Source organism: Plecotus auritus (assembly GCF_963455305.1).
Source record: "Plecotus auritus genome assembly, chromosome: 1".
Taxonomy (NCBI): Eukaryota; Metazoa; Chordata; class Mammalia; order Chiroptera; family Vespertilionidae; genus Plecotus; species Plecotus auritus.
Genome location: NC_137770.1, coordinates 122,962,516 through 122,976,783, shown reverse-complemented (window position 1 = coordinate 122,976,783; position 14,268 = coordinate 122,962,516). Strand labels below are relative to the sequence as shown.

The following is a 14,268-nucleotide window of genomic DNA, read 5'->3' as shown; positions in this document are numbered from 1 at the left end:
AAAGCAGTCAATCTGAAGAGTCCTAGACTGACACCATCTCCTCTGTGGCCACAAGTGACATTCCTAACTTGACTGGTTGCTTATCTCTTTAATCTGTGGTCAGAAGACAGAAATTTACCAGGAGAATCAACTGCCCTCTGTGGCCAGGCCTCTCCTGAGCTCCAGACTCTTGCTAATTCACTCTTGTGCATTTCCACCTGAAAATGCTCAACGTGATCTATGTTTCCCTCCCACCTTGCTCATTCTCTATGTTTCTGATTTTGGCAAGTGGTGCCTCCATTCTGCCCATCTCCAAGCCAGAGCCAGCTGGGCACCTTCCTCATTCTCACCTCCCCACATCCAGTGGTGACCAAGGTTTTGTGTCCTTGAGGTGTCTTGTGTCTGTTCCTTCCCTTGTCCTCTCATTTTAGGTCTTTATTTTAAGTCTTCAGTCTTTTGTTCTTTGGACCACTGCAGGGGTCTCCTAACTGGACTTCCTGCCTCTTTTCTTATTCTCTTTCACTTCAGCTCTCACTTTGCTGCCATACAGGTTCTAAGATCTAAATCAGAATAAGTTATTCCCCTGCTTCTGGGCCTACCATGCCCATCCCCATTGTCCACAGATAAAGTTTAACTTCGTAGCATGGCATTCAGCATGCTCCAGGACCCAGCCCCTGCCTACCTCTCTGAAATATGTACTCCAGCCAACCACACCACTCTGAACAGGCCATGTCTCCATTTTATGCCTCTCAGCTTTGCCCCTTCTTCTGCCTGGAATGTCTCTTCTTCTCTTTACAAAGCAAAGACTCAGCTTGGGTGTCATTTCCTCTATTGCATTATTGCTCTTGGTCCCAGGAGAGGGTGGGTGCCTCTCTCTATTGCCCCCCAAAGACTTCCCTCATGACATCTGCAGTTCTTTACTGTCCATTTTAAATTACATGCCTGCCTCCCCACGGATGCCTAGAAACACCTTGAACTAGTGACCACCGACTAGCACAATGAGTCAGCACATAGTACTTGCTCAAAAGATGTTTGTTCAAGTGGACAAATGGACCCTTTATTCAGCCACCCAGGAGATCACCATAGAAAGCAACACTGTTCACCTGGAGCTACTGGCATCATGTGATCTGTTCATTCTTCACCAGGTTTTACTTGGATACCCCTGACCTCATGGCCACATAGTATAGGTGTGTCCCATTTACAGCAGCACTCCCAGAATCCTTGTAATGATCCCCATCAGTTTGATCAGCAGGAGATTCTCTGTTTTCTCAGATGACCCCTCCAATCTTTCTGGTGGTAAGATCAAATCTGAAGTTCAGAGGGGTGGAATCACTGTTTGACTGACTGGGAACAAGTGAGGATCTAGCTTCATGCTCAAGCCTCAGAAAGTTCTCATGATTATAGTATTGAAATGTGGCCCATGACAGTGCATGGGCTCCTGAGGGTACTGTGCCTTCTCTGTTCACCAAAACACTAAGTGTGAGGAACTATTGCCAAGCATGACCATACTGTACCCCCTTGGCAGCTGCAGGCTGAAATAGTTTCACCTAGATTTCCAACAAGGACCTAAATCTCAGAGTAATTAAAATTGAATTTACTTTACCATTCCCTCAAATACCCACCCCATTCTATCTTTACCATCATACTGGTAGATGCTTTCTCCTGTATCTCCATGAGCAATCAATCCCAACTGTCACCCAGGCCAGAAATATGAAAGTCATCTTCAGTTCCTCTTTTTTGTCCCCACCACATCCCACGGTGACGAGGTTGTAAGGTAAACTACTTCCTTAATAGGTTTTCATATTTTGCTCTTCACCTCCCTTCTTACCATTATCACTTCCTTTCTTCAAGCCTTCATCATTGCTGATGTAGATAAGTAAAGCAAATACTCCAGTGCTCTTCCTATCTCTACTATTGCCCCTCCTTACACAGAATTGCCAGGGTCATTTTCTAAAATATTATTCATCAAAATGTGTTACTCCATAATGAAAACTTCCAGCAGTTCTACCACAGTCTTGAGGTCCCTGCTAAGTTTGCAGTGTCATTTTGTCACACGACTCCTTCAGTGTAGACATTGATCTTTAATGCCTCCAGTTCTTAAAACTAGCCATCTTCTGTCACATCTCTTGGTTCCTTAGTATATGCTGCTGCTTCTGCCTGGAAGGAAACTTTTAGCTGCAGGCAACAGAGAAATCCAGCTAGAAGGCTTAACCTTAAGAGGATTCATTCTAGAAACATAAGCCTGTTCCTGGTGATTCTAGGGTTGATTTATGCAGCAGTTCAGCATTGCCATTGAGGTGAAGGTTTCCTACATCTTTCCACTCTGCCGAACTTATGGTCTCCACAATCTCCCCTTCCTTACTTTCATGATACCTACATGGGTATGAAGTCCAGCAAGAAGAGCACTCTGCTCCTTAAGTGTTCTCTTTCTGGGAGTGAAGAAAGCCTTTGTAGACACTCCGCAGAATTTGCCTCCTGTCTCATTTGTTGGAACCGAGTCTCATGCCCACCCTAAACCAACCATTGGCAAAGGGAATTAAGGAAGTCGCAAGAGGGGGGACTGGAGGGAAGGACACTGGAATAAAAACCAGGGCACCGACACCGTGGAGGAAGAGAAATGCCCATTGGGTTGTCAAACAACAGAGTCTGCTATAGTTCTCTTTCTCCTCCTTTACCAGGGGTTAATTCCTGGTAATCTACCAAGCTAATTCTTGAATACTCAACTAAGGAGTCACCTTGCAAAAACTTCTATGACAGTCCCTTCCTTCTGATGCTTTTTGTGTGTCACACCACCCTGGAGCTTGCCCCCCACTAGACCACAAATGCCTCGAGGTTGGACTCTTTTAGTATCTGGTACAGTTACAGGCACATACTCTAACAGTTGTTGAATAAGAAAATGAATAACAAAATCTGAGTTCTTATGTCAGTTAGGGGTGACTCTGCTTATAACAGAAACCCAACAACAGTGTTTTAACCAAAGGCAGATTTTGCTTTTCTCATGGAACACTGACCCCAGAAGGAGGCCCCGGGCTAATGAAGATGCTCTTGCCATTTGTCAAGGACCCAGGCTTCTTTTGGCACCTTGTTCTGAAGCATCCATCTCATATAAAAACTGCTGTTTGAAACTTTAACCCTGCTGTTTTGGCTTCTGTAAACGCTTGCTTGCTTAAATAATAAGGAAAATAAGACTACTCCCATTCCAGAGAGGCCATGGACTATGCCCCAGACAGAGTTGTCAGGGCTGACACCAGGCCAGGCCTTGAGATATGGTCTCATGGCCCCTTCCCAGCACCTAGGCCTTCTTTCCCAGAAGGCCCGGAAGTCTCATTCCAAATTTGGGAGACAAAAGAGCTAGGAAAAGTATAAATAGAAAAGGTTTCCTCCATGTGAGGGGGCCCAGAATTTGAAAGGCACATTTTTCTCTGGCCCTGCCCTTAATAAAATGTAACTCCCTTTCTCTAAGCATGGCTTGGTTTTTCCCCCCGGTCTTCTGTAACAGTTCTACTCTCTTTAACATGTGGCTGCATGTTCTCAGAATAGCAAAAGTTGGCTATTCTTCTCTACTGAGTCCAGGCAAGAAAAAAGGCTAGAGGTACTTGTCAACTGGGATAGTGTCTTTTCCTCAGATAAATAAATGCTTACTCAGCAGTTCCACCTCGTTGACTTCTGGTGGCATCTGGTTTTTTGGGGACATTGTTGACCCCAACATTGTGAGGGTTCCTCAATTAGGAAAAAGAGGAATCTGGTTCATGTGCAGGCATTTAGGCAGTGCCTGTCTCACTCACCTCTAAAGGGTCTCAAGATAATGTATTCCTTATTTGTTATAGCATCTGCTAGCTTGAAACAAAATAGCAACCATTAAAAGCTGTCACGTGGAAGTATTGTGTTATATCCTAGAACTAAGCCTTATAAGAATGGCTTATATCACACTGTCCAACATCCTCAGTGAGAATATTGAGAAGACAGTGTTGAGAGGGCTGAGGCCCAGAGAGGTGTCATTTGCCCAAACTTACCTGAAATTTAGTGGCAGAGATTTTTTGGGAAACAGCTTACCCTTAATCTCAATTGTAACTCCCTTAACATTCTAGACATTTGGTAATTTCTCTATGATCTTGGAGTAATAGAAATTAGATTCATTCAGTTCTTTTTCCAGGCTTACCTAAATATGTCTTCAAAAGCAGAAGCTATATTTTCATGATTTGCTGGATATAATGCCCAGTATAAAGTCGTGTACTGAGGATCTTAATGCAGTCCTTCCTGCTTTCTCTTCAAGGGCTTGTGAAAGATGTTAAAAAAGAACTGTGTGGTGGCATGTTTGCCCATCGTGGCCTGCAGTTATCTCCGTTCACATCTAGATGGCACTCACACATTGACCGGGCAACAGTTGACTGGTAATGTTAACAGCCTTGTAGAAACTGACAAATTCTTGAATCAAGGTGGTGAAAAGTTAAATACAGGTGCCTTTCAGGCGTGGCTAGGTGAATGGATTGATGAAAGGAAAGGTGGTGAAAACTGGGGACTGGCTGTAAACACATTTGATGATTGCATAGGAATCCCCTTGCCGTCTGTTCATTCTCCTTCAAATCCCGGGTCCCTGCTAGGCCAACCACAGCAGGCAACCCCCAAAGCAGCGTAGCTGGTCTTACCTGGGTGTGCCTGCCTGACCAGTGGGCAGCCTCAGCACTGCCCCAGGAGACCCAGTCTGTGACCAACTCTATTCACATTGGTCATGTACTCTGAGGTGATCATCACATAGGAGACTCAGTTGCCAAGCTATGACTTAGCTATTGAGATGGAGAAAGCTTATGTACTGGAATGAGTTAGTAACTAGGCTGATTGGTTTTTAAGTTATTCTTGTAGATATAAAGACATATATTATTATTAAACACCACTAGTGTCAAACTCTTGTTCTGTTGACTGACCAGATTATCTGGGGATATATTGGGCATCGTTTCTATGTGGCCATAGAGTAGAATGTGAAGAACATGAGCTTTGAGTTGGTGAGAATTGGGTTCTAGTCCATGTTCAATCACTCACTATTTATGTGGCCTTGGGCAGGTGAATTAACCTCTCTGGGCCTCAGAGAAATGGAAGTAATAATAAAATCTACTTCTGAGTCATTGTGAGGATCAAGTGAGATAGTTCTATGAAAACCACCTAGCACAACACCTGCTACACTGTCAGTGCTCAAGAAAATTATGTATTATTATTGTCATTACTCCCAATTCATTGAAGTCACAAAGGACAGTGATGCTTATCAGTTATTCCTGTCCTATATAAATATTTTGTAATCAGTTTAACTTGAGTTGTAAAAAGTGTTATGAGCAAAAGCAGTTAAATTTGACAGTAAAACCTATTACTGGGTTCAAGTTAAACTAGCATTTAGAAATAAGTAGAGTTAAGTAGAGGGAAATAGATTTGCAACAAAATTCAGACCCCAAACTACCAGAAAATGAAAAGTAGTCATTTGAACACCAACTGGTATCTGGAAGATTACTTGGCCAAAGATGCATAATAGGATTTATAGACACTTGGAAAATGACCACTTAGGTTTAAAAATAGGACAAGAAACTACTCCCCGTGTTAAAACAACATGATAATACAAAGGGTTGGATCAGGGCTCTGATGTAGTATGACTGTCCGGGGTGGAAACGGATGGTGGACTAACTCAGTCTCTTTGGAAAAATCCTCCCTCATGGTTTCTCCTTCCTTCTCAAGCATCCCTTCTCTTCCCCTTTCTCCATCTGTTCTCCTGGGGAGAGTCAAGTTGAAGAAGGAAGTGCTGGGGGGATAGGCTTTGGCTCCCTGTTGTCCTTCCCTGCTGGCTCCTGCTGACCAGTTGACTGTTGTCCATATTGCCTGGGTCTCTGGGTGTCCCCTCTGTCCTTGCTGCATCTGTTCCAAGGTCAGCAGATGTAGCTCTCAGGCTGTTTTTACAGCACAGTTGAGGGCTAATGGACTCCAATCCTCACCCAGCCCCTCCTCCCTAGCTCAGTTCCATTTTACCTATAGATGCTCCCTACACTACCATTAGGCTCCCAGCTCTGGGCTGTTTATCTAGTGCTGTACTGGAGGCCACTATCTCAGCTCACCACACCACTGTTCCTTCTCTCCTGCAGCTGTCTTGTGTTGCTGGGCACACTCAGTGAGGGGTCTCCCTGCTCCCACTTTCCCACAGGGGAAGGATGACACACATCCCCTTAGCTTTGGTTCTAAGCTGTCTCTGGATGTTTCTGTTTCCACCTCCTGTGTCTCTATACTGGGCTGGGTGGGGAGCTGCATATTGTGAAGAAACCAGTTCCATACTTCAGCCCTTCTCTTCCCAGTCTCCACTCCTCTCCTAGCTCTCAAAGGCATTTATTCCTTTTCTGGACTGAATTTTGCCCCTTTTCTAAAAAGTGTGTATGTTGAAGCTCTCATGATAATGTGATGGTATTTGAAGAAGGGGCCTTTGGGAGGTAATTAGGTTTAAATGAGGTTATGAGTGTGGAACCCTTATAAGAAGAGAAACCAGAAAGCTTGTGTGCTCTCTCTAGAGAGAGAGAGAGATAGAGATAGGGATAGGGATAGGGAGAGAGAGAGAGAGAGAGAGAGAGAGAGAGAGAGAGAGAGAGAGAAATCTATTTCCCTCTACTTAACTCTACTTATTTCTAAATGCTAGTTTAACTTGAACCCAGTAATAGGTTTTACTGTCAAATTTAACTGCTTTTGCTCACAACACAAACACATGGAAGAAAGGCCGTGTGAGGACACAGCAAGATGTCTGCAAGTCAAGAAGTGAGTCCTCACTAGAAACTGACTCTGTGGGACCTTGATCTGGGATTTCTAACCTAGAGAACTGTAAGAAAACAAATGTCTGTTGTTTAAGCCATCAATCTTTAGCATTTTGTTGTGGCAGCCCAACCAGGCTAAGATAACCCCTGCCCATGCACAACACAGCCTCTGTGAGAGCCTGCCTCTTCTCTCTGTAGCTCCAGGCACCCCCTGTGCTCACACCCAGCATTGGGTGATCTTGCAGGCCAAGTCCTTTTGGAATTCAAAACTAAACTCTTTTTCTCTGAAGGACCTCATTCTTGCAAGTCACAGTGCTTTGTTGTCAGACGCTTCTGTCTGAGATGGGCTTCAGAAACTGACCTATAGTCACCTTTGTCCTTCGATACCTCGTTGGCAGTTGAGCAACACAGGGTTACCTACCACAAGTGAACAATACATTGCATAATTATTGTAAGTGGTGTTTGGTGACACTGTTCAGTACTGTGCCTCGTAAACAGTTGGTACTCAGTGAATGTTTCCTAAATGTTGACAATGAGTGACAGCTGTGAACTTGGGTGACCTAAAAAACAAAGCTGAGCTACCCTAAAATAACGGTTATGGTTATCTGCTTCACCCCCAGAGGCATGCTAGTCAGACCTGAAGGGATGTGGGCGTGTGCCACTGCGGAGGTTCTGATGGAGATCTGACGGCTAGTACAGTAAAAGATACACTGTGATGGATGTCGCCTCCTTGTGTAGTGACCATCATGGCCATGCACTGGCAGCCCCCAAAGGTGAGGAACTCCAGACATGGGAGCATTGGATGGATATATGTTGCAAATGAACCGTGATGCCCTTTGGAATGAAAGAACTGCATGGAAAATAACTCAGAAGTGTACCTTTAAAACCACTCTTCCCTCCTTGCTCCTCCAGGAAAAAAAAAAAAAAAGAAGGAATACAATTTAATGCTTAAGTCAAACAAGGCCTTTTCTGTCCATCGATGTAACTGGATAGCCCTGAAAAGGAGGTGGGGTCATCCCTGGCCTGGGCTTGGAGCCTGGCTGCCAAAGCAAGAGGCGGCCTGGCCCCTCTCCCGGCTGTGAGGCTCCAGGGCTGAGGAGCCCAGGACCTGCATGTGACACCTCCCTCTTAAGATACTCTAATTTATAGTTAACGCCTTTTAAGCAAACAAGAGGGAGGGGAAAAAAAATCTGGTTCATATTATGGCAACTTGCAATGAAAGGAAGTCTGGGAGTTCAAAGAAAAAATGTCCCAGGAAAAGAACAGCCCTTTAAAATTCATTGGAATTGGTCAGGGAGGTAATTGAAAAGAAGGCTCTCTCAGTACAGTGGTGGCCCAGCCCCCTCTCTCTGCCCCTCTTCCTCCAAACATCTCTTGCTGACCTGGAGGTCATTCCAAAGAGGAACAAAAGTAAAAGGGGTTGGGCACTAAGGCAGCTAAATTGGCTAAAGAAATAAAACTCTAGCTCTCAGTTGAAGGGAGCAAGATGGAGGAATAAGTATGCTCTGCTTCCAAAGCTAGATCTTCTTTGAAGCTCACAGAAGTCCCCTCTCCCCACACCCACCTTTGCCATCCAAAAACATCTGTCTCCCCTGCTGATCCTTTCTGGCTCAGGTTTCTATCATCAGTCAATGCCCATCTGGCTTCTCAGGGCCAGGGCATCTCTTGCTCTGGGTGCTTGGTGAGGTCTGCGAAACGAGGGAGGTGAGAGGCTGAAGAAAGCAGCCTCCCGGCCTCTGCCCTACACTGAGGCCTGAGCCTCTCCAGGCTAGAAAGTTTTCATACTTGCAGTGGTGGTGGCACCACAAAGACACAATCAGAAGGGCCTGGGCTAGCAGGCACCACGTTTGGAGGCAATGTTACGGGGCTTATCCTAAAGCTGTGCTTATGGAGAACAGTATGGTTTTGCTTAGACCAGCCTTGGGCAAACTACGGCCTGCGGGCCTGATCCGGCTGTTCTATCCGGTTCTCTTGCTCTCGCCCTCCACTCCTTTACTTTGAATTTATATTAGTTCACACAAACACTCCATCCATGCTTTTGTTCCGGCCCTCCGGTCCAGTTTAAGAACCCATTGTGGCCCTCGAGTCAACAAGTTTGCCCACCCCTGGCTTAGACTGTCTGCAAGTGGGAGATTTGGTGGGTGGGCAGTGTTTGAAGGAGAGCATGGTGGAGGTAGTAACATCCTTTATTCCACCAGCTATCTTGTTGGTCCTATGTCATAGATGGGGAAGCTCCCCTTTTAATAAGCAGCCATCATTCAGCTCTCCAGGCAGTTTGTCTCTTCAGGAAGGTCCATAGGCCATCAGCCCAAGTCCTGCCTTAGTGATTCATTCTCTGACCTAAGGAATTGGCCTGTAATAAGATGCTGTTCTCCCAACAGCATGATTCCTAGGCCTAGCATGTAATGAGTTAGTGGATGTTCCAGATGAGCCCCAGTTTTGTTGAGAGGTAGTGTGGAGGAACTAGGAGCACTGAAAAAGCACAGAAGTGTGACACAGTAGATGCAGAAAAGAAGGGTGTGTGACAGACACAATTGCTCTCTTTACCTCTGGGTGGCCCTGGATTGAAGCAAGAAGGAGCTTTGTGCTTTGCTGAACAATTCTCAGGTCCTATTGTTTCTCTTGAGTTTTCTGAGCCTGCTAGAGAGTCAGGGGTCAAGCCCAGCCCAGTTTAAGCCGATGCCTTCAGACTGGGCCCCTTTTGTCAACCAGGTCAGGCTTTCCTCCCTGAGTTAGAATCTCCTAGTATGAGTGACAGCGTTTATTTTGTGGTGTTTGGTTTGGGTATGAGCAAAGAACTTTTATCTTCCTGTCTTTTCCTCCTGTGGTTTACATTTGAATTACTTAAATAATTAGTTGAAAATGCCCCCAGTTAAACATGCCAAGGCATGTTTCTTCATGCATGTTCCACCCTGTGTATTCCCCTTCACCTCAGATTTTAAGGCAATCTTAGGCATTTCTTTTCCTACATAATTTCTTCCATTTCCAGGGATAATTTTGCCAGCAGCAAAAAAGAATAACCTTAGAGTACTAGTAACATAGTGAAAATGCTGAAATGCCTGCACTTGCTGAAATAGAAAGGCGTGATATTATTTCATGCATAGCAGAGATGTGTGAGGTGCTCTGCAAAGCACACTACCAACCTGAGCATCTTGACTGATCCCCATTCTTACTAGGTAGATTCTTTCATGGTCCTCAGTTTATACATGGTAACCAGGTGCATACTGTAGTTTGCCCAAGGTCTGAGGGTCTTCTGAGTCCAAGAGCCCATCTGGAGGCACTGCTTCCCAATATTTGCATCCTTCTCAACAAGTCCTTATTAGAAATTGAGAGTCAGGGTGGAATGGGGAGGTAAAGCAGTAAGATGAGAGAGCCTCATGAACATCTTGTAGGCAAGGGTGAAGGCCCCATGGATGTGGCTTCCATCCCAGCCTGTAAAGGAGCAGGCTTCTGGGTGGTGGTGATTTGGGTATTTCCAACCTATACATTGAGCCCGAGGTTAGAGGTGGAAATTCAGCCCCTGAAATTTAAGTTGCATGGCCGTGGCTCCCCAACCCCTGTGTTGTTCAAGGGTCAACTGTAGTTGCAAACTATGAGGGAACTGAAAGGTATAACTCTGCCTTTGTCAGTTCTCTTTAAATCTTCAGTAGTAGTCGGCCTTCTCATCTTTGTGTGGGTTTTCTGCCTGGTCAGCCCCAGTGTGCTTGCAGGTATGTGTTGTACTCTGTTCACCTTGCTTGGTTCAAGGTAGACTGAAATATTTCTTCTGCAAATTTTCTTCAAAATATTGAATCTCTTACATTAAACAGAATATTTCAAACAAGAGCTATTTAGATTCCTTTTTAATTTGAAAAGATATTCATATACCCCAAAATAAATGATCACCCATAATCCTTGAACTGCAACAAAATAGAAATTATACACACACACACACACACACACACACACACACACTAAGGAGGTACATTATTTATTTCAGTTTTGTGAAGGATAAGCCATTGTGTGTAGCTCGGAACTAGGTAGTGGCAGGGGGATTGATAAATTCAGGGAAGGTATTCTAGGCAAGTGAACTTTACACTTTTTAATTTTTTTGGATCATGTTCCCTCTTAAAGGCTCTATAGTCAGTTCCACACAGCCTGGGTCTTATCCTCTGCCATATTCAACCATACCTTTTGTGACCCTGGAGTGACCAGCATGCTCTACCTCTGGGCCTGGCTCCAAGGTTCTACTTCTGGCCACACTGATGTTTCTCCCAAGAGAAGTGCCATGGCCCCATCTTTGTGTTTCTCTGCAGCTGTACCCTCTCTACCCTTTGATCTCTGTGGCCCACAATACTGATGGTAATTTTCTTTTTGGCACATTCCCCAAGAATTCCCTAAGGGAATGGCTAAGAAGTTGAAATACTAGGCCAACTCATACTAATAGAAGAAATAAATCACCTACCAGCATTTAAAAAAATAGAGGTAGATAGCAATGAGGAGAAGAAATACAAGTTGCCTATTTTTTTAAAGTATGCCATTGGTCCCAGATAACCCCAGGAGTAAATTAAATGATATATTAAAAGGCACTTAAATATCATGCCTGTTCTCCCAAACCTAATGGATTTTGAATGTATTATGCTTGCCTGCAGGGCTGGATGACTTGTGGACATGTGTGCACATTGTGAAGACAGTGGCTTGGCTATGATACCTCAACTCCCGAGTTCACATCAGAGTCTGACAGATGTCCATGACTCAGGGCACTGATGTATCCTGGACCATTGAAAATCAGCACTTTTCACTCTCTGGGTTCTGCCTTTCTCTCACTGGGCTGGTGGCTGTCTCTTTAGTGAAAATAGAAAAGGGCTACTTGTGACAATGATAAATGTTTTCTGTTTGAGCACAGTTCAGCCGCCTTTAATGTTTAAGGCCAAGGTCATTTTTCCTTGCTGGTGTCTAGTCGTTGACACTCAGCTAGATGGCATTGGAAGTCACCAGAGCACCATTTGCTGGAGATGCTTGTCTAATCTCCCACCATGCGGAGTAGCCTGTCCTGGAGAGACTAAATGTAACCTGTATCTTCCATATTGCTTCCTGTGTCCTTGTTTTATCCATTTTGGCCTTAGTAAGAGACCCCTACTATTTAAGCACTACAAAGAAAAACTGAGTTTTACTCATTACAGCTCTGTATTAACTTCCCTGTATCAGTTATCTCTAGATGTGTAACAAATTACTCCAAAACTTAGCCATTTAAAAATAATAATAGATATGCCTGGCCGTTGTGGCTCAGTGGTTGAACATCATCCCATGCATATGCCTGGGTTGCAGGCTCGATCCCCAGTTGGGGATGTGCAGGAGGCAGCCAATAGATGTTTCTCTCTCATGAATGTTTAGCTCTCTCTCTCTCTCTCTCTCTCTAAAACTCAATAAAAACATATTTTAAAAAATATTATTTCACAAAGTGTCCATGGGCCAGGAATTCAGGAGCAGAGGAACTGGGTGATTGTGACTTGGGGTCTGTGAGAGAACTGGCATCAAGGTGTTAATTGGTCTCCTGTCATCTAAACATTTGACTGTGGCTAAACAACCTGCTTCCAAGATGGCTCACTCACAAGACTAGGAAATTGGAAACAACTCCTGGTAGGACGCCTCAGTTCCTCGCCACCTAAGCTGCTTGAGTGTCTTAGCAATATGGCCGCTGTCTTCACCAGATGATCCAAAAAAGCACATGGTAGCAACCCCAATGTATTTTATGACCTGACCCCAGAAGCCACCTCATCATTTGCAATATATCTTTTTGGTTACACAGATTAGCCTTATTCTGTGTGTGAGGGAACTTCAGAAGGATGTAAATAACAGCAGGCAAGAATTGTTAGAGCCTGCTTACTAGTAGAGGTGAGCTACCACACTCTCTGTCTGTAGCCCATCATAACTTTCAATCCCCTTCAGTAGAAAAGTCCCATCGTGTTACTACAAATAGAGGACTGAAGGTGCTGTTGGAATTTGTAGGTTCCATCAGTATTAAATGTGACTACCAAACAGTGTCATTATTATATGTGGTACTGTTTAAAGAGGTATTCCTTTCCAAACATTTGATTTGATGTTTGTTAAGAAACAAAAAACACAGTCCAGAAAAGTCAAGGTTAGAGTCTGCTTTGATCATGAAAAAATCCAGCAGGATTTTCTTCCACCATCATGAAGCCACATGGGCACTGTCAGTTTTCTTTTCTCTCCTGGTATTTGCATTGAGGAAAATTAAACAAACAAATCAAAAACTGAACCTCCTTTCACAAGGTTACCATTTCATGGATTGCAGTCCTAGAGTGCAGGCCAGGTTCTTTTGTTAGCTGCTTCTTTGAAATCCAGAGCCAAAATTGCCTGGCACAAGGTTTTGCCTGTGGCAAGCCAACTCCAGTGAGTTGGAAGCTCATTTTGGAGCTAAAGGAATAAGACAAGAGGCATCATAGAATCCTATCTCCTAGGGCTAGTTGGAAGGAATCTGAGATACCCTCCGGCCTACCTTCCAATGCATGTAGGTATATATCCTGAACATTACAGATGTGATTGGATGATCACCCCACTCTGCTTTAATATCATCAATGAGAACAGGCTTACAACCATTACCTCTGATTGTTAGAGTTCTCATTTGCTATTTGAGCCAAATTTTATCTCTGCAGATCTTTTGACCATTGACCCTTAATTTTTCCCCTTCTGGAGCAAAACCAAACGTGAAATTCCTTTGAATATTTGAAAATTGCTCTCATGTGGGTCTCCTTAGTCTTTTGCAGGTTAAACAGTCCATGTTTGTTCAGCCTTCTCCTCTGAGAACGGTCTCCAAATCCCTGACCATCTTAGTTTCAAAGTCCATCTGAGAATGTGGTAGCGTAGCCTTTCATTTGTGCGACAAGTATTTTTTGCATGATGTCTATTGGCAAAGCACTGTGCCAGTCCATACGTCTGAATAGGACAGGGTCTGGTGGGACTGTTTCTTCCAATTAATTTTGAAGTTATGTTTCTATTGATGTAACCAGAGATTACATGAGTTTGGTTGGTTTTTTTGTGGGTTTTTTTTTTTTTGTGGATTTTTTTTTTTTTTTTTTTTTTTGTTGTTGTTGTTGTTGTTGAAGTGAACTATTGTCAGTTTAGGTCTTCCCAGCCCTGTATTCATGTAATTTATTTTTTGAACCTGAATTAAAGACTTCACATTTATCTCTATCCAATTCTATCTTGTTGGTCCAACTCATCATTCCAGTCCATTGAAGTCATTTTTATATTTGCTAAATCTTAATCTTGACTTCATTGTATTAATTATTTCTTGCAGCTTTGTGTCATCTGCAGTTTTTATCAGCATTTCTTCTATTTTTGTTTTCAATTCACTTGTAGTGGAAAAGGACCTGTGACCAAGCCGTTTGACAAGTTACTAGACACCTCCCTTCCCCCTTCCATCACACTCTTTGAGAGCAGGTTGTCAGCCAACTATGTGTTGCCCAAATTATACTGTCATCTGGTCTGCATTTCTCCATCTTGTCCACAAGAA

General features: G+C 43.9%; 1 protein-coding gene across 1 annotated transcript in view; it reads left to right on the top strand.

The window, feature by feature from the left end:
- THSD4 (thrombospondin type 1 domain containing 4) overlaps positions 1 to 14,268 on the top strand; it is a gene marked incomplete at both ends in the record, with an annotated part of 709,334 nt that overhangs the window by 319,691 nt on the left and 375,375 nt on the right. The gene's annotated exons all lie outside the window — the stretch shown is intronic.